The sequence below is a fragment of the Bos indicus genome, chromosome 8 (assembly GCF_029378745.1).
Source record: "Bos indicus isolate NIAB-ARS_2022 breed Sahiwal x Tharparkar chromosome 8, NIAB-ARS_B.indTharparkar_mat_pri_1.0, whole genome shotgun sequence".
NCBI lineage: Eukaryota > Metazoa > Chordata > Mammalia > Artiodactyla > Bovidae > Bos > Bos indicus.
In genome coordinates, this window is record NC_091767.1 from 26,618,341 (window position 1) to 26,645,957 (window position 27,617).

Here is a 27,617-nt window from a genome sequence, read left to right on the forward strand (position 1 = left end):
AAGAAGCCTGAAAAACCACACTTTCTCAGTTCCAATTCCCTCAATTTCTGATTATGCCATCTTGGGCACAAGTTTCACTTTCTCAACACTCTCAGATTGCTCATCTTAAGAGTCTACAGATTGTATTTCCAAGTAGATATGGACACTGGGAGAAAATGAATCCTTACCTATACTTATGAGTATTCTACATGCATCTTGGGCTACATTGCATTTGACCAGAGATAAATAAGAGCTTCACAAAGAACCCCAAGCAGACCATCATTTCATATGTACTTTTTTTCCCCTTTTGACAGGGCTAGGAACTCTGGCCCACCCTAATCAGAGCATTTTAAAATAACTATGAACAAAGTGTTTATACCTTCCAGTGCTTTTTCTGGTTGCTGCCTTTACTGATTTCCTCCCTTGATGGGTTCACTGCATCAGTAACTAGAGTATCAATGATGCACCGATGTGGTAAGGTCTGCATTTAATTTCCGGAGTGCTGTTCACCATCCCTATTCAACAGACCCTCAATCTTCATACTGTAGACTTTCAAAGTACATAAAAATTTGCTTTGTCTTTTTCCCATTTAATTGTGAATTATGGTTTAGTAATTTGAAATATCCTCTATGGTTGTGTTTAAGGGTTCATGTCCTCCATAGGATGATTGTAAAAGGCCTCCCAGGTGGCTCAGTGGTAAAGAATCCACCTGCCAAGCAGGAGACCCAGGTTCAATCTCTGGGTCCGAAAGATCTCCTGGAGGAGGAAATGGCAACCCACTCCAGTATTCTAGCCTGGGAAATCCCAAGGACAGAAGAGCCTAGTGGGCTACAGTGCATGAGGTCACAATGAGTTGGACATGACTTGGACTAAACCACCACAGTGTAAAGATTAAATAAGCTAATATGTGTGAAGTTAGTTTGAACAGTGCCTGGCACTCGGGAGTGCTTTAAGTGTTGGTTAAAACTGTAATCATATTGCTATTTTACTACTAGTGTACACAGGCAGAGTGAAGACTCTCTGGCCCTACCTAACTCAGCCTACAGAGTGCACTCTCTCACTCGTAAGAGATCTGGGATCACATAGGCAGGAGGCCCGAGCATTCCTCCTGATATCACTACTGGGTTATCTGTAGAGCAGTCCCTGTTTCATTGTCCTAATCCTCCCAGTAGTAGGCAAAGCCACAGACACATACTGAGGAGTATGTGTGTAAGTGCATACATGTGTGGTCACACATGAAAATACATTCTTTTCTTTACTTGAGTTAGAATGGTACTGGGAAATTTAAGAAAAACTTTCCCAAGAAGTTAAGAAACAAACAGACTGGTTAAGTAAAATATGGTACATTCATTTTTAGTGGAATACACAGCAACCATTTATAATGATAGAAAAAAAAATCATATTACATTGCAAAATAAAAACAAGATGAGACAGGCTTGGACTTCCCTGGTGGCTCAGTGGTCACCAGGGAAGAATCTGCTTGCCAATGCAGGGGACACATTCGACCCATGATTTGGGAAGATCCCACATGCCCTAGAGGAACTAAGTCCATGAGCCATAATTACTGAGCCTAAGTGCCACAACTACTGAAGCCCTTGTGCCCTAGAGCCTGTGCTCCACAACCAATGAAAACCCAGCATAGCCAAAAATAAAATAAAAAAAAAAGATAGGCTTAAAAAAGTATAAATTCTAATTCATAAAATATGCATACAGAAAAAGACTGGATGAAAATACTAAGTCCTCAGTATATCGAATACTATTTTCTAGTGAGAGAATGATAGATTTTTCTTTTCTTTGTTAATACTTTTCATAATGAATATATATTACTTTTTTAACCCTAAAAAAAAAAAAAGACCCTGAAATTGTCGAGTTCTGTGTAGCTATTTAATTCCCTAAGTCAAATAAGGGGTTGGAAGGGTCTGCATCAAGGGTCTTAAAGCATATAGTCAGTCTAACCAAACTGACAGTCTCAAGCAGTTGAACAGAGGTGCAGAATCCAAGCAAGTCAGCAAGGAAAAGAAGAGCTATAGCATTCACAAAGGAGTAGTAAGTGGCCTGAGATATAGACCTTGTTATGTTACCAGTTTGGCCTTCCAACAGAGCTTCCTTCCTCTAACTTGCCAATGCTGTATCCTGCTCAGTAACACAGTGCCTCTCAATATCATCAAAATGCCTCCTCCAGAAGACAGTGCAGCAGCTATGCTAGCAGACACCCCTTGAATACACTGACCACGTTCTGGTGGCTCGCTTATGAAGGGGTCCTGCTACAAAAGGACTCCGTGACTCATAAACTAAGAACTGCCAGTTTAGATGGCTCTATATCTTTAATTCCCGATCCCCAAAACTATTGGGCTTTTTTTTTTTTTTTAAGTTAAATTTAGAAAATTGAGTATAAGTTCTTCTTTTTATTTTCTCACATTTCCTCATATCTAATTTTACCTCAAATATCAAAAAAAATGTTAGAAAGTCAATTTCTTATTTCTTTTGTCCTCACCCCACTCCAGAGAGATGGAAGACCATGAAGCTAATTCATTTTCAGGTTATCCTCTGTATCATCTTGGTACCAGGTTAATTTCTTTGTGAGAAGGGAATAATAATTTTAGAGCCAAGCAGAGTACATGAAAATGTCTTTCCTCTTATCAATAAACTACAAATTCTTATCTACCATGTCAATGATTACTTGGTTTGTTTTAGACAACCACAACTTTACAAACAGAATACTCAACATATTAAAAATATATGGAAGTTTTTGTAAATAAGTAACAGAAATAAAAGTAATTCTACTTATTAAAAAAGATATATGGTTTATAGTTTATTGTATGCAGGTGGAATAAGAAATGAGGTGTATCAAGGACTCTCAACTAATACCATACTTTGAATATCAATAAGCACAAGGGCATTAAAATTTTCAAACATACTGGGAAAGACTGGCATCTGACATTAAAAACTTAACTTTATATTTGTTCTTTCTTCATATTTATGATTAGTCCCATGAACTACAGTCTGCGAGGCTACAGTCATCCATTGGATTCTCCAGGCAAGAATACTGGAGCCATTCCTTCTCCAGGGGATCTTCCCAGGGATCAAATCCACTGTGTCTCCTGCATCAGCACGTGGGTTCTTTTCTGTTAGCGCCACCTGGGAAGCCCAGTCTAGAAATAATTGACTCACATATAGAATGCTTTCAGTTTTAGCATTTAGAATCTTAGTTAGAGTAGCTACTTTGGAAAACATATTTAATACTAAAACAGGATAAAGTAATATTTCCTATGATTGTGAGAAGGCACTTAATTTCCAATCAGTTTCCCCAACAGTCCTGAAGAAAAGGTAGGTTGTATTATCCAAATTATACTCACTAAGCTTAAAAGTAACCCATTCTAAGTCATGCAGCTACTAAACCAGAGTCTACTGACATCTTAAGGCGACACTGAAGATTCTTTGAGAATGGAAACTATCTATCTCACCGTTTTGACTCTTCATGATATAAATTCTGATAAAGAGTAGACCCTCAGAATTTGTGAAGGCAAGAACAAACACGGAGACAGAGGCAGGACAAGATTTACTGCCCTCATATCACAGGCTCACTCCACCACCAATGTTTCTCAAAGCAGGACACATCTGTTCCAGGAACTAATTTCAGGCACACTGCAACAGCTCTCACCTCTCCCAAAACTCATCAAATAGCTAAATCAGAGTGTCTGAGGTGGGGTCTGGGAATTTGCATTTTAAGTCTCCCTAGGGTAAGAAATGGCACCCCACTCCAGTACTATTGCCTGGAAAACCCCATGGATGGAGGAGCCTGGTGGGCTGCAGTCCATGGGGTCACTAAGAGTCGGACATGACTGAGCAACTTCACTTTCACTTTTCACTTTCATGCATTGGAGAAGGAAATGGCAACCCACTCCAGTGTTCTTGCCTGGAGAATCCCAGGGATGGGGGAGCCTGGTGGGCTGCCGTCTATGGGGTCGCACAGAGTCGGACATGACTGAAGCGACTTAGCAGCAGCAGCAGTGTAAGAAATTGGAGAAGGCGATGGCAAACCACTCCAGTACTCTTGTCTGGAAAATCCCATGGAGAGAGGAGCCTGGTAGGCTGCAGTCCATGAGGTCTCTAGGAGTCAGACACAACTGAGCGACTTCACTTTCACTTTTCACTTTCACAACTAAGCGACTTCACTTTCACTTTTCACTTTCCTGCATTGGAGAAGGAAATGGCAACCCACTCTAGTGTTCTTGCCTGGAGAATCCCAGGGACGGGGGAGCCTGGTGGGCTGCCGTCTATGGGGTTGCACAGAGTCCGACAGGACTGAAGCAACTTAGCAGCAGCAGCAGTGTAAGAAATGCTGCCATATTGTGGCAAACTCTAAACTCAGCATCATGTCACACCATCATACAGTTCTTCCTCTTACTTCCATTTGTTATATTATTGGCAAAGTAAAGAGATGCTTGAAATGTCATGATGAGAAGCTCTAACACTCTGTGAGGGAGGCACAGAGTGACCTAGAACTGCAAAATCATGATATCCACATTTGCCACTGCTTTCTTCTGAAAGTTGCTTTCTGTTTCTCCATATGGCAAAAGCTGAAGTATTATCATCACCATCTGGAGTTTTAAACAACAAAGCGTTAGTAGAGGTTTACAGTGCCCCTAGCTTATAACATCTGAATTCGCGTAAAAATTCACTGAATATAATTGTCTTTTACAAGCCCTAACCCCAAACAACGTGCAAGAGCAGGAGGAAAAATAAACTTCTGGCATATTTCTACCCCCTGCGAGCACCATCACATATCCAAACTCATTAATTATGTACAGCCCAGAGGTTTCAAACAGAATTTTCAAACTTAAATGGTCAGAGACATAGCAGGCTTCAGAAAAAATAATGGGGACAGATCAGTTGTCCATACATCTTTAACTACCACTAATTATATTACCAAGCACACGTACAGTCTTTTATAGTGTATAGACTACACTTCCAATATCTTAATTAATTTGACCTTTTATAGTGTATAGACTACACTTCCAATATCTTAACTAATTTGACCTTCTAAAGTCCTGTGAAGGGCCTAGCACACTTCTATTAAGAGGCCTTTTTAGCTCTCTGCTGTATCACTTGACTTTTCTTCCCTGGTGAGTTTCTGAGAGGCAGAGAGAGTATATCCTCTTCTGTATCCTTAGCATCTAGCAGGATATCTCACTCATTAAAGAAGGCACTCATAGATACAGGAATCCTCTTTGCAACTATATTCTAGAGATAAAGCAACTGAGGTTCAGAGAGATCAAGATATTTATCCTAGAGAGATGACCCAGGAAGAAAGCAGGCAATTGGCCCTGAAATGTGAGGGGGACTGTTGTGTAGAAACAGGATTAATTTCACATGACTTCATTTGACAAATCACCAGACTTCATTGGACAAATCTAGACAAATCTAAATCTTCCAACTAGAATTGTCCAATTTTAATTGTCCAATTAAAATTTCACATGACTTCATCTGAAAATTTGAAGAGAGATAGGGAGAAAGATTTTAGCTCATGTAGGTAAGAAGCTTCTAACCATGGGAAACATCTAGTCAGGAAATGTGTTCTTTAAAAAGGAGAGTTGCCCAACATGGGAGAGTACAGGAGAGACTACAGAAAGGGTTTTACGCATCAGTGGAGAATCAGCCGCATGACCTGTAGAGTCCTGTCCAACCAGAAGACTCTAGGAGTCTATCCTTTGGGAAAACTTACACATCTGGTCACTGGTAGAAAGATCTCACAGCCTTATATCACTGCACCCAATGGACCACAAGGGATGCCTTTGAAAAGCATCCAGCTAGCAGGTTCTGACAATTCAAAAGTATCTTATCAGACTTAGCTCCAGAGCTAGATGGAGTAAGAACTGATTTATCCCTCCATCTGAAAACAATTAGCCAACCATCTATGATATGTATGTTTGCCCATGTGCATGTGTGTGCATATATGTGTACATGTGTGTAAGAAACAACAGTTTTCAAGACTAGGTATCAGGAAATGAGACACTGAACCCTGATAAGCAGGAAACAAGTGGGATGAGCCCTGCAACTACCTCAACTTACTGCTTTGAGAAGGAGACAAAATAAAGCACTTGTATCCATAATATATAACCAATTACCAGAACTTAACAAGAAAATAAACAACCCAACAAATGAGAAAAAAAGATGTGAAAAAGATGTGAAAATATCATCAAAGAAAATACAGGAATGGCAAATAAACACACTAAAAGATACTTAGCGTCATTAGGGAAACATAAATTAAAACCACAATTAAATATCACTCCATACCCTATTAGAGTGGCTAAAATTAAAAAGCCTGTCATACCAAGTGTTGGTGAGTACGTGGAGCAACAGAATCTCTCATATACTGCTGCTTAGATGTAAAATGGAACAGATATTTTGTAAAAAGTTTGGGAGTTTCCTGAAAACCTAAGCATAAAATTTCTATATGATTCAGCCATTCCACTCCTGGACTTACCCAAGAGAAAAGTCATATGCCTGTTCATATAAGACTTACATATGAATATTCTTAGAAGCTTTATGTGTAAGACCTCCAAACTGGCAGTTACCCAAATATCCATCAACAGGTGCATATGTGTAAACAAACTGTGGTATATCCATAAAATGAAATACTATTTGACAATATAAGTGGATGAACTATTCATATTATAAATATGGATGTATCCCCTAATAAATATGCTGAATGAAATAGATAAAAAGTATATATACTGTATAATAATATTTATATAAAATTTTAGAAAATGCAAACTAATCTATAGCAAGTCAAAGAATATCCTTGGTTGCCTACAAACATAGAACCAGAGGTGCAAGGGAGAATATATGGAAGAGAAAATTTGGAAGGTGATGGATATACTCATGTTCTATATGTCACGAACGTCTTCATGATGTATATACATAAGTCAAACCTTTGCAAACTGTACACTTTAAACAGGTGCAGTCATTGTATGTCAACTGTACCTTAATAAAGCTGTTAAAAATAAGATATCCCATCAAAGAACTAAGATCAATATGCTATATCCTATCCTCTTACTGCTTCAAATAAAGTAGGAGTAGTAATAATAACAGCAAAAGCAGCAACAGCAGCTAATATTTGAGGAGTTACTGTGCATCAGGCATCCTTTGAAGCACTTTAGAGGAGACACCAAATGTATTTCTCAGGACTTCCCTGTTGTTTTATGAAGCAGATGCTATTATCACATGGCAGAGATGACAACTGGCTTATTTCACTTAGCATAGTATCTTCAAGGTTCACTCATGTTGTGGCATATGTCAAGATGTCCTCCCTTTTTAGGGCTGAGTAAAATTCTATTATATCTATTAATATATACATTTTATCTGTTCATCTGTCCATGGACCTTCGGGTGGTTTCTACCTTTTGGCTATTTTGAATTATACTGCTGTGAAAAGGGGTGTACCCGACTTTAAGTTCTTTTGGGAATTTACTCAGAAGAGATTTACTGGATCAAAATGCTGGACTGGAAGAAACACAAGCTGGAATCAAGATTGCCAGGAGAAATATCAATAACCTCAGATATGCAGATGATACCACCCTTATGGCAGAAAGTGAAGAGGAACTCAAAAGCCTCTTGATGAAAGTGAAAGTGGAGAGTGAAAAAGTTGGCTTAAAGCTCAACATTCAGAAAATGAAGATCATGGCATCCGGTCCCACCACTTCATGGGAAATAGATGGGGAAACAGTGGAAACAGTGTCAGACTTTATTTTTCTGGGCTCCTAAATCACTACAGATGGTGACTGCAGCCATGAAATTAAAAGATGCTTACTCCTTGGAAGGAAAGTTATGACCAACCTAGATAGCATATTCAAAAGCAGAGACATTACTTTGCCAACAAAGGTTCATCTAGTCAAGGCCATGGTTTTTCCTGTAGTCATGTATGGATGTGAGAGTTGGACTGTGAAGAAGGCTGAGTGCCGAAGAATTGATGCTTTTGAACTGTGGTGTTGGAGAAGACTCTTGCGAGTCCCTTGGACTGCAAGGAGGTCCAACCAGTCCATTCTGAAGGAGATCAGCCCTGGGATTTCTTTGGAGGGAATGATGCTAAAGCTGAAACTCCAGTACTTTGGCCACCTGATGCGAAGAGTTGACTCATTGGAAACGACTCTGATGCTGGGAGGGATTGGGGGCAGGAGGAGAAGGGGACGACAGAGAATGAGATGGTTGGATGGCATCACTGACTCGATGGACGTGAGTCTGAGTGAACTCCGGGAGTTGGTGATGGACAGGGAGGCCTGGCATGCTGCGATTCATGGGGTCACAAAGAGTCAGACACGACTGAGCGACTGATCGGATCTGATCTGATAGCAATTATACCTTTAATTTTTTGAGGAATAGCCTTTCCCTCTAATTCTTAAGTTGTAATTCACAGAATGAACTTCCTAGAAAGCAAATCTGACCATGCCACCCAGAGGCTTAAAATTCATTAATGGTTCCCTTATTGAGTTTATTGTGAAATTCAGATTCCTCAACATGGTGGGTCCTTCCCAGATAATTTCATCTTACTCTATCCCAAGGACTTCTCTCCTTCCTCTAAGGTTTCAAAGCATGCTGTATTGGGTTGGTTAAAAAGTGCATTCATGTTTTTCCATAAGATCATCTGGAAAAATCTGAACGAACTTTTTGACCAACCCAATACATAGAGTATTTCTATTAGCACTTCCCTCAACTCTATGATTAATGGTTCCACCTTCCTCAGGAGGCTGTAAGCTACTTGGTAACAGGATTCACATTTTTATTCATCTTTGTATCTTCATTACCCTTCCACAGTGCCTACAATACAGTAGAAACTCGATACATATATTTGAATGAATGCCAGCTCAGCAGCCCAAAAATAAAAAAATAATACTTCCATTTTGTGAAGTAAGCAATGTAACAGAAGAGACAGCGTATAGGTTAAACGTGTGTGTGTGTGTGTATAATGCAACAGGTTAGACACACATACATGCATGTGTAATGAGAAAACCTCTTTTCTTTACAGTCATTCACATGTCACTTTGATTTTCATTCGTAAGTTCCTTATGCTGCAGGCTGGAGGTGCTTTTAAGCGCACTGCAGGAAAAGAGGCCAACAACACACAGTGCCCCTTGAATGACAGACACAGTGCCAGAACAGGCTAACATCTAGGGTGTCTCTCTGCTAAGGAGTGTCATCCATCTACGTGTGGACTGCGCCTTTGATTTTATGAACACGCCACACAAGAAATGTGTTCTCACACCCGGGACTAGGAATCTGGTATGACTTCTTGATTAAAGGTTTAATAAGCTCCTGCTTTACACTCATACACAGAGCAAAAATGATTTCACTGCCTAATGATATTATATTACAAGAGTACTTCAGCATGCAGCTAAACCTGATAAAGATTGTGGATAATGGTTTTCCTGAAACATCAATTCAAAGTAAGATAAATGACACTTTCAAACTGTGCACACTAGATGACGAAGGGATTTTTTTCTTTAATTCTGTCAGTCTCTCAGATAAAGAAAAATGTCCTATTTTCCAAAAAGATTCTGGTTTTCCACACTGCACTGCCACGGGGCTGGGGGGTCGGGGGTGGAAACTGTCTCAGACCACATTACTGGGCTTTCAATTGATGAGCTGGATTGAAAGGGGAGTGGTGCTCTCAGCCCACGCTGGGTTACTGTACTTCTCTCACAAGATATATGTAAATAAAACAAGCTTCTTCCAGGCCAAAGGCATGCTCCATGGACCCTAACTAAATGAGCAAGCCTTGGGAAAAATTTCATTGTGCACAATTAAGGAACATTACAGGTCAGCAGAATCTCTGGATTAAACACTTCACCTACTAGAAATAAGTGTTTTGATAGCAGTAAGAATCATGGCATCAGGGCCTAAATATATAAAAGTATATGGAGGCCACAGAATCTATTTCTGAATATGGAGAAAAATTAGAGCCTGGTCAGTTAGGCCTCAGAAATTAAAGAAAATATACTGGTGCCAGAAGTGGAATTCTTACATAAACTTAAAAAACCTAAAATTCCGTTTTCCAATTCCAGTGAAGGCTAAGATCTATGGTAACCAAGAACCTCAAATGCACTTCAAATTTCGTTAGACCTGTATCTTGTAATCAGGTTGGATTTGCATAGCCTAATTTCTGAAATGGGGCCATGCAGACAGCCTTTAAATAGCACTATTAAAACTGAACTCAGAAGTGGATCTCCTTCAACTTAGCAAATTGGAAGCACAACAAAGGACATGCATTATGTGAGCTCCATAAGGTAAGAAAGTGTTCTGTTAAAGCCACCAGAGAGACCTGATCACTGTGCTTCTGGTTGAGGAAATTTAATTTATAAGTACTTTGTAATACCACCATATATACTAACTATATACCACTAACTATATACTTGATGCAGTTCTAAGAAACTCAAGATCTAACAAGGGTCCATCCTTAAATTTTTTTATGTTTAAAAACCCAAATGAGAATATTTTCCAAATGAAATTCTACTCCAGGGTTTCTAAATTACTCAAGACATAGTTTATCTATAAAGAAATATCTGTTATGAACTAGGACTAAGAAGGGTCAAGCTCAAAAAATCAAATATATGAAATATGATAATCAATTAAGCTAAAGCAAAATTTAGCATCACCAACTATAAAAAACAAACTGAAGTGTAAGGGAAAAATAGTATAGAAAAAAGAAAGAAGAAAGGGGTAGAGGTGGTGGTAAGAATGTTAAGAAGCAGGCACAGCAAACGAAAAGAACAAAGATGACCAGGAGGGGAAGAGAGCAGACAAGACAACAAGAATAGTCCAGAATCTAGGAACAGATCATTCTTGACCATCTCAGACGCCCTGAGGGCAGCCCCGAATCACCAGACATTCAGAATGCAGATGCCCAGAGATAATGATCTGCTGAAAGATCTTCGAACACTCTATTTAAAGGGGCCAGCATGCATAAAGTCCACATGCTTCCAAAAGGACAAATGTGAAAATATGCAGGTCTCCCCCTGTATTTGGAATGTAGAGTGTGATGGTTATGTATGAGATCAAGTATGTCTACGGGGTTATATTACCTGTTTGTGCAAGGACAGGATTTCAATTATCAATAGCAAGTGGAAAATACTTATGTATAGGCTGCACTTTATGTCCTAGGGGTAAGGAGTTAGGGTTAAGCTCGAATAGCTGTAAAGGTTTGATGCCAATGATAACTCTCACGCTGCTCTGGCTGAAACATAAGTATATATTCTCCAGAAGGTGAACAAGTTTTCCACATCAGTGGATGACTGAAATGAAACATTTAAATTTAATCTTAGCTTCTGTTTCTAAACACACCAAGTCACAAATGAGATTGTGTAGCATAAACTCAATATAACACAGTAAGAAACAGGTCTATCAGAGAGAATGCTATAGGGTGCCAACAAACCAATGCTTTGTCTGCATTTGTTTTCCAATTACACAGCTTTCATATAGACGAAGGACAATAAACAGCCCTAGAGAGATGAGATCTGAAATTAAATACCCCTAGAGGATAGGTCCTGAGATTACAAACACATTTTGCATAGACCCAAGAGGCAGACTCAGAAGCAAGAGATGAGAACTAGAAGATAACTTCAGCTCAGCTTCCAAGTATATACTGAATAATGTGATGGACAGGCCAAGAAAAATCATTACTGTGATCTCACTGAATTCTCATAACAGCCTAATGAGGTTACTATAAGGAAATTGAGAATCAGAGAAGTGAGGGTTTTGCCTAAGGTAACAAAGCACATGTATTGCAATCAGGACACAGAGATCTACCAAAAGCAAAGGGTCTTTCAGTCATTCTAGCTGCACTTCAAAGCTTCCTGGTCTTCAGGGTGAGTCAAACAGTTGGCTGACTACTGGTCAGCAGTGTAGGGGCTTTGTATGTTAAATCACTATATACAGACGTTCCCTGAAAGTTCCTTGTCATCATCAGATCACATCAGATTAGTCGCTCAGTCGTGTCCGACTTTTTGCGACCCCATGAATTGCAGCACGCCAGACCTCCCTGTCCATCACCAACTCCCGGAGTTCACTCAGACTCACGTCCATCGAGTCAATGATGCAATCCAGCCATCTCATCCTCTGTCGTCCCCTTCTCCTCCTGCCCCCAATCCCTCCCAGCATCAGGGTCGTTTCCAATGAGTCAACTCTTTGCATGAGGTGGCCAAAGTACTGGAGTTTCAGCTTTAGCATCATTCCCTCCAAAGAAATCCCAGGGCTGATCTCCTTCAGAATGGACTGGTTGGATCTCCTTGCAGTGCAACGGACTCACAAGAGTCTTCTCCAACACCACAGTTCAAAAGCATCAATTCTTCGGCACTCAGCCTTCTTCACAGTCCAACTCTCACATCCATACATGACTACAGGAAAAACCATGGCCTTGACTAGACGAACCTTTGTTGGCAAACTAATGTCTCTGCTTTTGAATATGCTATCTAGGTTGGTCATAACTTTCCTTCCAAGGAGTAAGCGTCTTTTAATTTCATGGCTACAGTCACCATCTGCAGTGATTTTGGAGCCCAGAAAAACAAAGTCTGACACTGTTTCCACTGTTTCCCCATCTATTTCCCATGAAGTGGTGAGACCAGATGCCATGATCTTCGTTTTCTGAATGTTGAGCTTTTTTTTTTTTTTTTTTCCTGGGCTGCTGATTTTTATTTTATCATTTTGGCATTTTATGATTTACAAAGACTATTTCTATCTCTTATTCATTTAATCTTACCACAGAAGGGTGAAGTGGACATTGATAATTGTGTTTTATAGATGAGAAAGAGCGAGAGATGAGAGAAATAGGCTCAGAAAGTTAAAGCAGCCCAAGGTGACATAGCTAGTTAATATCAGAGTAAAACTGGTTAGTGAGGTAGCAGAGACTTGAGTCCAAGTCTTCTGGCTCAAAGATTTATTTCCCCTTAGCATTAGACATTGGTTCTAGCCCAGTACCTTTTTTGGGAAGATAGGTGTTAGAATTTATAATTTAATGTTTTCACACCTCAAATGATACTGTCAGAATCTGAATTATTATCAAATGCAATAAAAATTATGGTGTAATTAGAATATGGCAAGACATATTTATGACCGCTTAGTTTAATATTACTTTCTGTGCTTTTACAAAAAGGAAAAATGCTGAATGTTGGCATTTTCTGATCCAAAAATTGTCTGTTTCCTGAGCTTTAAGCCGACTCTTTCACTCTCCACTTTCACTTTCATCAAGAGGCTTTTGAGTTCCTCTTCACTTTCTGCCATAAGGGTGGTATCATCTGCATATCTGAGGTTATTGATATTTCTCCCGGCAATCTTGATTCCAGCTTGTGTTTCTTCCAGTCCAGCGTTTCTCATGATGTACTCTGCATATAAGTTAAATAAACAGGGTGACAATATACAGCCTTGATGAACTCCTTTTCCTATTTGGAACCAGTCTGTTGTTCCATGTCCAGTTCTAACTGTTGCTTCCTGACCTGCATACAAATTTCTCAAGAGGCAGATCAGGTGGTCTGGTATTCCCATCTCTTTCAGAATTTTCCACAGTTTATTGTGATCCACACAGTCAAAGGCTTTGGCATAGTCAATAAAGCAGAAATAGATGTTTTTCTGGAACTCCCTTGCTTTTTCTATGATCCAGCGGATGTTGGCAATTTGATCTCTGGTTCCTCTGCCTTTTCTAAAACCAGCTTGAACATCAGGAAGTTCACGGTTCACATATTGCTGAAGCCTGGCTTGGAGAATTTTGAGCATTACTTTACTAGCGTGTGAGATGAGTGCAATTGTGTGGTAGTTTGAGCATTCTTTGGCATTGCCTTTCTTTGGGATTGGAATGAAAACTGACCTTTTCCAGTCCTGTGGCCACTGCTGAGTTTTCCAAATTTGCTGGCAGACTGAGTGCAGCACTTTCACAGCATCATCTTTCAGGATTTGGAATAGCTCAACTGGAATTCCATCACCTCCACTAGCTTTGTTCGTAGTGATGCTTTCTAAGGCCCACTTGACTTCACATTCCAGGATGTCTGGCTCTAGGTGAGTGATCACACCATCATGATTATCTGGGTCGTGAAGATCTTTTTTGTACAGTTCTTCTGTGTATTCTTGCCATCTCTTAATATCTTCTGCTTCTGTTAGGTCATCATCAGTTCAGTTCAATTCAGTTGCTCAGTTGTGTCCAATTCTTTGAGACCCATGGACTGCAGCACACCAGGCTTCCAAGTCATCCATCATCTCCCGGAGCTTGCTCAAACTCATGTCAATTGAGTTGGTGATGCCATCCAACCATCTCATCCTCTGTCATCCCCTCCTCCACCTGCCCTCAATATTTCTCAGCATCAGGGTCTTTTCTAGTGAGTCAGTTCTTTGTATCAGGTGGCCAAAGTATTGGAGTTTCAACTTCAGCCTCAGTCCTTTTGATGAATATTCAGGACTGTTTTCCTTTAGGATTGACTGGTTGATCTCCTCACAATCCAAGGGACTCTCAAGACTCTTCTCCAACACCACAGTTCAAAAGCATCAGTTCTTCACTGCTCAAGTTTCTTTATGGTTCAACTCTCATATCCATACAATGGAAAAACCACAGCTTTGACTATATGGACATTTGTCAGTAAAGTAATGTGTCTCTGCTTTTTAATATGCTATCTAGGTTGATCATAGCTTTTCTTCCAAGGAGCAAGCGTCTTTTAATTTCATGGCTGAAGTTTCACCATCTGCAGTGATTTTGGAGCCCCCCAAAATAAAATCTGTCACTGTTTCCATTGTTTCCCCATCTATTTGCCACGAAGTGGGACCAGATCCCAAGATCTTCATTTTCTGAATGTTGAGTTTTAAGCCAGCATTTTCACTCTTACATTCATGAAGAGGCTCTTTAGTCCTCCTTGCTTTCTGCCATAAGGATGGTGTCGTCTGCATATCTGAAGTTATTGATATATCTCCCGGCAATCTTGAATCCAGCTTGTGCTTCATCCAGCCTGGCATTTCATGTGATGTACTCTGCATATAATTTAAATAAGCAGGGTGACAACATGTAGGCTTGACATACCTCCTTCCCAGTTAGGAACCAGTCATTGTTTCATGTCCAGTTGTAACTGTTGCTTCTTGACCTGCATACAGATTTCTCAGGAGGTAGTAAGGTGGTCTACTATTCCCTTCTCTTTAAGAATTTTCCACAGTTTGTTTTGATCTACACAGTCAAAGGCTTTGGTGTAGTCAGTGAAGCAGAAGTAGACGGTTTTTTTGGAATTCTCTTGCTTTTTCTATGATCCAACAGATGTTGGCAATTTGATCTCTGGTCCCTCTGCCTTTTCTAAATCTAGCTTGAACATCTGGAAGTTCTCAGTTCACGTACTGTTGAAATCTCTCTTGGAGAATTCTGAGCATTTCTTTGCTAGGGTGTGAGATGAGTGCAATTGTGTGGTAGTTTGAACATTCTTTGGCGTTGCCTTTCTTTGGGATTGGAATGAAAGCTGACCTTTTCCAATCCTGTGACCACTGCTGAGTTTTCTAAATTTGCTGGCTTATTGAGCGCAGCACAGCATCATCTCTTAGGATTTTACATAACTCAGCTGGAATTCCATCACCTTCACTAGTTTTGTTCTTAGTGATGCTTCCTAGGCCCACTTGACTTCACACTCCAGGACGTCTGGCTCTAGGTGAGTGATCACACCATTGTGGTTATCTGGGTCATGATGCGATGTTACAATTCTCTTACCAAAGCACACGGCTTCAATTTTCTTGCACCATTTACTATTTTGTTGAAGCAAAACCCTACTGCAGCTTTCACTAGCCTTCTCTGGCCTGTAATTAAATCTCTTTGTGTGGGAAGAAGGATCTTTTTTTGTGTCATTATTTGTTTTAATAGTTTAAGATTAGCCTTAGACATCAGGAAGAGAAGGAAAAATGAGGAAGAGCCAAGTAATCTGAGCTGCCCACCTATGATACAGCTGAAGCTGGGAGGGCAGAAAAATGCAAGTCTTCCTTCACATAAAATAATGAGAATGAAGACATAAACAGTATGGACCATATAAGTGAACACACGAAAGATTAAACACACATTCATTTTTATGACAGAGAGATAAATGACCACGAAAGTTTACCAGCATGAGAAAAGATAAGAGGAAAATAAAGTGAGCTATGGGTTTGTTTGGTTTTTTTTTTTTTTTTTAGGAACAGTGATTGCTCCTGCTGCATCTGGCAGCAATTTAGAGCATAGGAAAGTTCATGAAAAAGTACTAGCATCACAGGCAACATGGAGAAAAAAATTTTAAGTAAGAGGCCATAAAAATACATTCGTGTCTATCTGCCCTACTGAAAACTTCAGCACACATTCTAAGGAATTAAAGATAACTAATTTAAAAGTGTGAAAAGAAGTGTGATTCTATAGAAAGGGCATGGGCATAGGGGTTGGGAGACCTGGGATCCAGGCCCTACTAAGTGGCCCTGAGTGAGTCCCTTAGCTACTCCGGGATAAAAAGATGTTCATTCTCAAAAAATACAATTGTAAATTTTACTTCAAAAATGAAATTTACAAACTGGATGAAACCGGCACGTTATTCCAAACAGTCACACTTATTTAAAAGTCAAATTTGTTGTTATGAGGATGGATGGTTGGATGGCATCACCAATTCAATGGACATGAACTTGGGTGAACTCTCTGATATGATAAGAGACAAGAGAGTCTGGCATGCAGCAGTTCATGGGGTTGCAAAGAGTCAGACATGATTTGGCGACTGAACAACAACAACAATCAAGATTTGACCTTGATCAATTTCACAATTAGCTGGTCTTACAACAGCTTAAATATCTTTATGAAAAGAGGTTTACTTGGTCTAGTTGCAAAAAAAAAAAAAAAAAAATTTATGAGCCACAAAATCCTTACAGAGTTTTCTCTACCCATAGAATGTAGCTGTCATGAGGCCAAGGGTCAGAAATTTTGGATCACAGCTTTGTGATGATCCAGCTAGTGATCCAGGCTACCTCCACATTTTTTCTGGGTTGAGTCTTCTTTTAAGAACTTGAGGTTCCTACCCATGTCTAATCTATATACATCTTGAAGGATTTAGAAGAGACTGATAAGTTGTCTTCTGTCCCAGGCCTAAATGATTTCTAAGAGGAGGATAAAGCAACTGGCTTCATCCAGGTCAGAGCAGGAGCCAGGATTAACAAAAGGATAATCAAGTGACATAACCAGCTGACTGCAAGGCATTAACAGATTCAAGAGTATTTGGAACACTGAAAGGGGGAAATGTCTAAATTTAGTTTAATAGGATTTTCTGTAGCATATTCACTCTTTATTTTTATTTTATCCACTTTTTATTTTTTCTAATATTTTCAATATTAGAAATACCAATAACCCCAGACATGCAGATGACACCACCCTTATGGCAGAAAGTGAAGAAGAACTAAAGAGCCTCTTGATGAAAGTGAAAGGGGAGAGTGAAAAAGTTGGCTTAAAACTCAACATTCAGAAAACTAAGATCATGGCACCTGGCCCAATCACTTCATGGCGAATAGATGGGGAAACAATAAAAACAGTGACAGACTTTATTTTCTTGGGCTCCAAAATCACTGCAGATGGTGACTGTAGCCCTGAAATTAAAAGACACTTACTCCTTGGAATAAAAGCTATGACCAACCTAGACAGCATATTAAAACGCAGAGACATTACTTTACCAACAAATGTCCATATACTCAAAGCTGTGGTTTTTCCATTGTATGGATATGAGAGTTGGACCATAAAAAAAGTTGAGCAGTGAAGAATTGATGCTTTTGAACTGTGGTGTTGGAGAAGAGTCTTGAGAGTCCCTTGGACAGTGAGGAGATCAAACTAGTTAATCCTAAAGAATATTCATTGGAAGAACTGATGCTAAAGCTGAAACTCCAATACTTTGGCCACCTGATACGAAGAACTGACTCACTAGAAAAGACCCTGATGCTGGGAAAGATTGAAGGCAGGAGGAGAAGGGGACAACAGAGGATGAGATGGTTGGATGGCATCACTGACTCAATGGACATGAGTTTGAGTAAGCTCTGGGAGTTGGTGATGGGCAGGGAGGCCTGGCATGCTGCAGTCCATGGGGTCCCAAAGAGTTGGACATGACTGAGTGACTGAACTGAACTGAATATATATATGGGTATGTATATGTAGTATATGGGTTTATGTAGTATATGGATATTACTAAAAGAAGAGTCATTTTCCTACTCCTTAAATATAATCATGAATATTAAGGAATCACTAATTTTTTGTTGTGATAGTGGTATCTTAAGGTGTTTTTTAAAAGGCCTTTTATATAAACATACATATATGTACACATATATACATACATATATATATACACACACAGGTATTTTGTGGATGAGATGATATGATAGCAAAAATTAACTTCAAAATAAACAAGATTAGACATGAGTTGATAATGGCTGAAATTAAGGGATGGGAACATGAGAGTTTATGGGTTTTTCCCCCTTATTTTTCCATTTGTTTAAATTTCTCCATGGCTCTGCATGGGAGCTTTTGCTATGCACCATGATTTCTTTTTACATAGATATATATGTTGGTTCTTTCTTTTATAGTTTCTAGGTTTGAAGTCGTAACTAGAAAGGCTTTCACCAAACCAAAATTATTATTTAAATTCCTCCACTGCTTCCTCTAGTACTTTTATGGTTTCATTTATAAGCATTTAAATCTTTATTCCATTAAGTATTTGCCCTGGTGTAAGATATGAGCTATGAATCCAACCTTTTACCAAGATGACTACCCATTTGTCCCAATAACATTTACTGGATTATCTATCCCGTATTCACTGTTCTAAAATGCCACTTGTATATTATATTAAATTTTTATACACTCAGGGTCATTAGCCTATTTATCTATTTTTTGATGAACATACTATGAAGATAACACACTACTTTAAATAATAAAGATTTTAAAATGTGTTTTAGTATCTGTCAGGGCTAGCTACCTTATGATCCTTCTTTATATTTTCTCAAGCTATACTTGATTATATCCCCATAAAATGCATAATAATTTTACAACAGCAGTTTTTTACAAGTGTCACATTACACTTATAGTTTGATTGCAGTAAATCTGATACCTTTCTGATGCTGAATCTTCTCATCCAAAAAAGAACAAGGTGTGCCTTTCTATTTCAATGCCTTCTTCTAAAAGAAAGAATCTTGCCATTATAATTTATTTTTTTAAGGTAAAAAATTTATTCCTAATCACTTTATCATTTTTTATGCTACTGCAAACAAGGTCATTTCTTCCACTCTATCTTCTAAACTGGTGGTTGTTTTTTATCTATGGAAGCTATTTCTGTATATTAATACCTCTGTACATGAAAATGAATATGCTTATTGTTTGTCATGTTATTCTACTTGATCCCATAAAACTTTCTAGGTGTATAGTCATATCATCTGATAATTGTGATGATTTACTGTCTCTTCCAATTTCTATACTCCTGCTCTTTTTTCCTTGTTGTACAGCGTTAATGACAAAGTACTTCCAGAATAAAATTAAGCAGTAGTCTTATTCCTGACTCTATGTGAGTATTTTAAAATTTTGGCATGACGGTGGGTTGGTGAGACTTGAGGCAGATTAAGGAAGCATCAATATATTCTGATAAGGAATTACTGGAATGAATGCTCAGTTCTGTCAAATGCCTTTAACACTTCTGAAAATAATTATATACATCTCCTTACACCCAATACAGCAAAATATTTTAGCAGCCTCCCTAACAGTAAGCCATCGTTGCGCTTGAATATGACCCTGGAATCGGCTTCCTGGGTGGTGCAGTGGTAAAGAATCTGCCTGGCAATGCAGGAGATGCAGAGACATGGGTTTGATCCCTGGGACAGGAAGCTCCCCTGGAGAAGGAAAAGGCAAGCCACTGCAGTATTCTTGCACGAAAAATTACATGGACAGAGGAGCCTCGTGAGCTACAGTCCATGGGGTTGCAAAGAGTTGAACATGACTGAGGGACTGAGCATAAATCCCTCAAATAAGACCAACTGGGTTTCTCCCCCAACATTTTATAATTAAAAAACTTAAAAATAACCATGCAAAGATAATATATATATGTATAAATCTTAATTTTTTAAATTAACAATTTTGTATATTTGTTTTAAATATGTGCATACATATTACATAGGGCTTCCCAGGTAGCTCAGTGGTAAAGAATCTGTCTGCAAATACAGGAGACACAGGAGATGTGGGTTCAATCCCTGGGTAGGGAAGATTCCCCTGGAGGAGGAAATGGCAACCCACTCCAGTATTCATGCCTGCAAAACTCCATGGACAGAAGAACTTGGTGGGCTACAGTTCATGAGGTTGCAAAGAGTTGGACATGACTGAGCTACTGAGCACATACACACACACACATATTATATACACCTTTTTTTTTTTTTTACTTAACCATGTGAAAGCAAATTCCAACTTCAGACACTTTATCCCCAAATATTTTATTAAGCATCTCCTAAGAATAAGCACATTGTCTCAAATAACCATATGCTAATACCATGGTTTAAAAAAGTAATTTCCTAGTATCATCCGTATTGTATCTATTGTGATTTACTTAGGTATCTTCAAAACATCTTTTAAACTCACTTTTCCAAAACACCAATCATGGTTCATGAATGACATTTAGTTTTTACATCTTTCTAGTCTTTTCGATTCTTAAATGTTTCCCATACCTCTTCTTTTTTCCCCCCCTATATTACACCAATTTTTCTTTCTTTCCTTTTTTTTAACAGACCAGGCCAACTGTTTTGGAGAATGTTACAAACTTCAGATTTGTCAGATTGTTTTCTGATGGCATCACTTGTTTCTCTGTGTCTGTATTTTTTCAAATCTCAAAGTTAGGTGCAAAGCCTTAATTAGATTCAGGTTAACTATTTTTCTGAAAACTGCTTCCTAGCTGAGGATACGTGCTTCATATTATGTCACATCAGAAGGCATGCATGTCAGATTGTCCCACTATTATCAGTACCCAGTTTGATCAGTTGGTTGTTCTATGATAAAAATAAATTTCCACCTTCTCAATTAGGAAGCATTTTGTCTCATGACAACTTAGTACCATATAAACATACTAATGACTCTAAAATCACTTAGAGTGGTTCTTATCAAAATCATTTTTTAAATTGAAAGTTACAGAGTTAGATTTTCTAACTCTACCATTCCTTATACATTCACTAGGTGTCATTCTTCTGTAAAAATCAAGCCATTTTTTTGTTTCATTTAGTTCTTTGCTTTCTACCCTTAATTTAAACTTGTCTGGTAAGTAGTTCAAAATCCTGCTTTTTTAATATTTTGGTCTGCCTTTACTTGGTATATGATCACAAAAGTAATCATATTAAAATGAGGTCATACTGGATTAGGATGGCCCTAAATCAATATTACTGATGGTCTTGTAAAAAGAGAAGAGGCCAGGAAACAGACACACGGCGAAAATACATGCGACGACAGAGGTGGAGATGGAGTGATGTGTCTACAAGACAAGGAACGCCAAGGGTACCAGCAGCACCAGAAGCTGGGGAAATACGGAGCCCATTCTCCCCTAGAGTCTTCAGGCAGAGCATGGCCCTGCCAACACCTTGATTTTGGACTTCTAGTCTCCAGAACTGTGAGAGAAAAGTTTTCTATTGTTTTAATCCACCTAGTTTGTGACTGTTACAGCAGCCCTAAGATACACATAGGTTTCGTCTTAATTCTATCATATTTTAGGTAATATTTTGTTTTTAAGCACTTACTTTTTTTTTTTTTTCTACATTTGGATGTTTTCCTTAGTATTGTCAGGACAGGTATATGAATTTTAAAGTTACTTGAGTGTCCCAAGTTTATGAGAGGGTGACTCGCTTCCAACTTCTCTCCTCAAAGAGAAGAAAACACTCGAGCCCTACCATCATGCCCCACCTCCTCTGGTCTGACCCCCTCCCCCAGCCCAACTTCTTCCAGGACAAGTCCAGTCTTCAGTTCCTGCTTCATTTTTGGTCCCTAATATTTCCTTTACTTTCTGGTTCTCCCTAATACTCATTAAAATGTATACTTGCTATATTTCACTTAGCATTTCTAGGTTTTATAGCAAGATACTTTTTTTTTTTTTCAGGTTTTCTGGTCTTACTCCTCTTGGAAGACTCTATGGACAGATTTTTCCTGTGTACATACTGTATTCATTCAGACCTCAGAGGGAGACTTCCTTGCTGGATGGAAGACTCCATGTTCACTGCCTCCCTCCTGCTTCTGTGAGCCCGCTTGAAGGGGGGGAGTTATGAAATGACGGAAGGTTACAGCTCATTTTACCATGAGCAACGGAGGTCCAGCAGGAAGGGGCAGGCACACTGCATGTGAGCACAGTGGGACACAGCTGAAAGCTCCATCCACCTCTCTAAGGCCAGCCTTCGTGATGAGTTCATCTGCCACTCTGCCGGATATGGTTCCAATATTAAAAACCATTTGCCTAGCATCTTTACACCATATGTTTAAGTCCTCAGAGTTTGATTCAAAATATCAGAATAAGTGTTTTCTCTAGTCTGTGGAACATCTAGGAAACCATACGGCCTTATTGCTGGCAGAATTTTAACATGGGCCTTTAACATTTAGGAGAACCTTCAAAACAAAGCGCAGAATACAAGAGATTTTCCAAAGAAGGATAAAATAAAGGGAAAAGGTGAAAAAATTTTAATGGCAAGTGAATCTGGCTAAAGAACAAAAGGTAGACAATAATTTGTAATCTTCAAAAAAACAAGACAAAAATGAGTACTGGCTAACCCCACCTAACCTAACCATCAGGAAACCACAGAAAAAGAGGGCCAAGGGAGAGAGCTCTAACAACTTCACAGTTCTGTTGAGTTTTCAGCTCACAGCTGGGCTTCAGGATATTGCTTCAGGAAATTTTAATTGGAGTTCCTGAACTTAAATTTTATTCTACTGGGGGAAAAAAATATGGAAAAACACAATAAAAAACCATAAATGCACAGCAGGTTGAGAGAAATCTTGCCACATCTTCAAATACAATGAAAGAATGTAAGATAAACAGCCCATCCCCTCATTCCAAATGGGTTGAAACAATTAATTCAAAACAAACTAATTTTTTAGAAAATGAAAGAAAAACAGTAAGTCCCTAACAGATGGGTCCTGAACACACAGAGGAGCTCAAGTTCTCTAAATATAATTTTGCCTATGTGTGGGGCCACATGTTCTCCTTTGGAGACTGTGGTAGCCAGAACTATTTTCTTCTTTCACAGAAATCACCAGCAAGTGTGACAAAGCAGGGCACTCTCATGCACTCTCACTGGGAGTATAAATTGTTCCATCTATTCTGGGATGCAAGTTTACAAGATGGGTCAAAATTTAACAGGTGTATTTTTTGATCCAGCAACGTGATCCCCGGGTGTTAAGTCTAAAGAAACAACTGAATAGGGTATTTATTGTTACATAATGGTGACAAATACTGACAATCACCTAAACACTCACTATTAGATGACTGGCTAAACAAATGATGGTACATGTCATCAGTGAAATTCCATGTAATACATAAAAGGGATGGGACACCGAACCAGTGAGCTGCCCTTCTTTGAAATAGTCACATGGTCTTTCCTGGGAGTTTAGGACAACACCGTGTCATAGGCAAGCACTGCTGGTCAGACAAGTGGAGCCAATGATCAGCACAGCCAGAGGGCTAATAGGCAGGAAGATCTGTAGGAGACAGACTAAAGCTCTTTCTGCTTGAAAGCCAATCTCAGTGAATTTCCTCTTTGAACTGTGTAAACATGGAGTGGAGAGGACAGGAGAAGATATCCCTAGAGGGTAATACTGACATCCTTGTCAATCTGGCAAGTATATATTTCCATGGGTTTTCAAGTAGTTTGGTAAATGTAAGATGTGACCATTTGTTTCCTTCACCTTGAATGGTATGAAACAGTTTAGGCTGGTTGCACAGAAGTCTAATAATATCTTCACCAAATGATTGACAGTGAATTCATCAGGGTTATATAGATGGAAATACTCCAGGGAATGTTGGCTTTTTATCCCACATGCCATCAGTAATTTTATTTTTTACAGTTTGCCTATACTATACCTTCAGGAAAAGGATAAAAACTGAAAGAAAAAAATTGATGAAACATCTAACTTCTCTTTAAAGTCAGAAACATCTTCCACTGTACTTGTGACCTACACAGAACAGGAGCTTCAAGTTCAATTCTACACATGCAAAAACAATGCCAGAGAGCTTGTTAAATGACCTGCCCAGCATCATTTTATCCATCTAGTTTCATCTTTTATTTCCTTTTCATCTTTGTCAGTTATTTAATATTGAGTTGGCAAAAAAGATGGTTGAAAACCTGAAAGAAAGTTTTGGCCAACCCAATACTTATCAACTCTGCCCAATGAAATTTTACCTCTTGATACTATCTCATACTACTTTAGTTTACCTGAAGCGTGGGACTCAGAACCATTCCAATACAAACATACTCACATGGATGAAAAAATAAAAACAAAAACTTCCCAAGGAGTTTCTGCTGGTTCTCACCCATTCATGAAGACTTCTCAGATATTGATCTATCTATTCTGTTCTCCTTCTATCTCCTTCTCTCTCTTACACACACATACACACACTCACAGTTGAGCACAAGAGTCCTTGCTTTCATTAACCCCCTAGAACTGTACACCATAAAGGTTCTTCAACAACCACGCTGCATTCCTCCAGAGATTTCCTCACGTCCCCCCATAACCATTGTTAAATATTCTAACTTAAGGCTCAATGACCACAAGGGCTCTATTTCTCTCTCCAACATAAAAGGTAAAGGGGTAAAAGGCACAGATTGAGGCTGCTTTTCAGTCCAATTCCATTTCTACATGGACCAAAAATAGACACTGGTTTAAACAAAATTCAAAAATGCCACTAGCTACATTTTACTTTCCTGGAGCCACTGGTACAGAAAAGCTCATGTATTTGTATAGTCCAGAACTTATTGGACCAGGTCTGGAAAGCTATCTCAAAGCTGATGAGAAGAGCAGTAATCATTGAACACATGTCTTGTTATTCCATAAGGCAGAAATTGAGAGTCGGATGGTACCATGCTTTATTAGACAAGACAATGGAACCTTGAGAGGTTAAGATTTTGACCAAAGCCATAAGTGAATAGCTGTATCTGGAGTTGGGTCCAGGTCTCCAAGTCTTCCTAACCAGGAGTCTATTAAAGTACATAATATTCATCTTTAAGTTCTTCCAGGATACTCTAGAGAAGTACCTGGTCAAATATATCTAAGGTTGATGACAGAATCCTACTCACCACCTATGGAACAAGATTAGGGGTGAATAAGAGTAAGTACAGAAGACAGAATGCAGAGGATGAATATGCTTTTCAAATTCTAACAGCCCATTTTCAGATCCTGGAAATTCAATGTCAATCTGGTATTTCGTTTTCCTTTCAAGCAACATCACAACAATAGGGCAAATCAGAAGATTAAGAAGAATGCAGGAGAAGCCACCCAGGCCACATAGTAAGGAGACAAGGCTTACAGCACCTAGCAGCTTCTGCATCTGCAAAACTGTGGGATGTGTAAGCCCTTCTTGATTCGTTTCAAGCTCAGCAGTCAAAAAGGCTGTTTGAGAAGCAATGATGGGGATTCCTTGATGAAATTATTAATAGAATGTACACACTAGGGGATTTCTAATGAAGTTGCTAATACAAGAATTGTTTATGCCAGATGACTAAAAATGTTGCTTTGATTTCCTCAGGTTATGGTATGAACACGAACGCTGGGACTGGCTACTACACTGATGGAGTTTATACAGAAATTCATTTGAGGATGAGCCCAGGCTGAAAATGGAAACCAGCTATGAACATAGAAGAGAGCAGACAGTCTGCGCAGCTGTTGGCAGTGTATCTGCCCACCTCTTGGTACTCACAGCCCAGTTTCCACGTCCCAGGTGAATTCTTGTACCCATGTGGGGTCAAAGTTCCAACTAGACTTAGTCCATGCCCAAGCAGTACATCCATTCATATATATATATATATATATAAAGTATTTATGGGGGGTTCCCTGGCGGCTCAGATGGTAAAGAATCTGCCTTCAATGCAGGAGACCTGGGTTCAATCCCCAGGTTGGGAAGATCCCCTGGAGAAGAGAATGGTAACCCACTCCAGTATTCTTGCCCAGAGAACTCAATGGACAGAGAAGCCTGGCAGGCTACAGTCCATGGGGTCACAGAGTTGGACACAACTGAGCAACTAACAACAACAACATTATTATTTATATATTTACATAATATATATATATTTTAAAATCGGTTATTGTATTTATAAGAGACACTAAAGCTTTTGTAATGCTCAGTCTCTCAAAACCAGCCTACAATGAGCACAAGTTCAAGAAGGGAAAGGAAGGTAAAAGGATCACAGAGACACCATGCAAAGATATGTATGGAGCTCAATTTCAGCTTTCATACCCACACAAAAAGTATGGAGGCTAAGAACTTAAAAAGGCAAGCAAGGGCCCGCATCCCTGAGAGTCAAGGGTAATACATGCAAGCATGCTTTCTTTTTCTTTTTGTTTACAAAACTATTTTCTTTACAGTCAACTTCAGGGGACAAACCTAAGTCTGAAATCTTCACTATAATATACAAATGCAACAGCAATTTGTGGTTAAAATATCCTTTGAGTTGCAAAGCAAGTTATCCTCTTTAAAAGGAGAAAAAAACTTCAGAACACTGAGAGGGTTTGGGCTTTGGGTTTACACAGGGCCTCCTTGAATCAAACGGCTAAACAAGGGAGACCACAACACAGCCTGGACTGGGCTTGCCTCCTCCTCATCTAGTGTTCCTCCCACCCCAAGCCCCAGTCAATGCCAAGCTGCCTTTTAAAAATGCAACATCAATACAAAAGGCCTCTATTACTTATGAAGGTCAATCTAAGAAATGACCCTGATATTCCCCGCCAATTCCTTCAGATAATTTATTTACTCGGCAGCAATGGAGAAACAGACGTAGAGAATAGACTTATGGATATGGGGAGAAGGGAGGAGAAGGTGAGATGCATGGGAAGAGTAACAGCGAAACTTACATTACCATATGTAAAACAGATAGCCAATGGGAATTTGCTGTATGTACCCGGAAACTCAAACAGGGGCTCTGTATCAACCTAGAGGGGTGGGATGGGGAGGGAGATGGGAGGGAGGCTCAAAAGGGAGGGAATGTATATATACCTATGGCTGATTCATGTCGAGGTTTGACAGAAAACAACAAAATTCTTTAAAGCAATTATCCTTCAGTAAAACAATAAATTAAAAAAAAAAAACCCATCTCCAATTTGAGAGACTTCGAGATAGTTTGCTTTTCACAATGCTTCCATTAAAAAAAAAATAAATCTTGAATAGCTTTTTCTTTGCTTATTCCTGCCTAGAAGAAATCCTCTCCTAGCTCTCTGAATAAAGGCCAACCTGACGGAAAAGGGACTGTGATTACGTAATTGCCATTTGACCCAGCACCACCAGCACCATCACCATCGAGAGCATCAGTACAGAAAGAGCTTTTCACAGAGAAGGTCAAAGACTCCTGGCGAGCATGCAGGGAGTTTGGATACCTCCTGGTTATAGACAGTGTCCATCTGTTGGAGTATATTGAGACCCGAGCAATCAC

General features: G+C 39.2%; 1 protein-coding gene across 2 annotated transcripts in view; it reads right to left on the reverse strand.

The window, feature by feature from the left end:
- SH3GL2 (SH3 domain containing GRB2 like 2, endophilin A1) overlaps positions 1 to 27,617 on the reverse strand; it is a 225,890-nt gene that overhangs the window by 87,679 nt on the left and 110,594 nt on the right. The gene's annotated exons all lie outside the window — the stretch shown is intronic.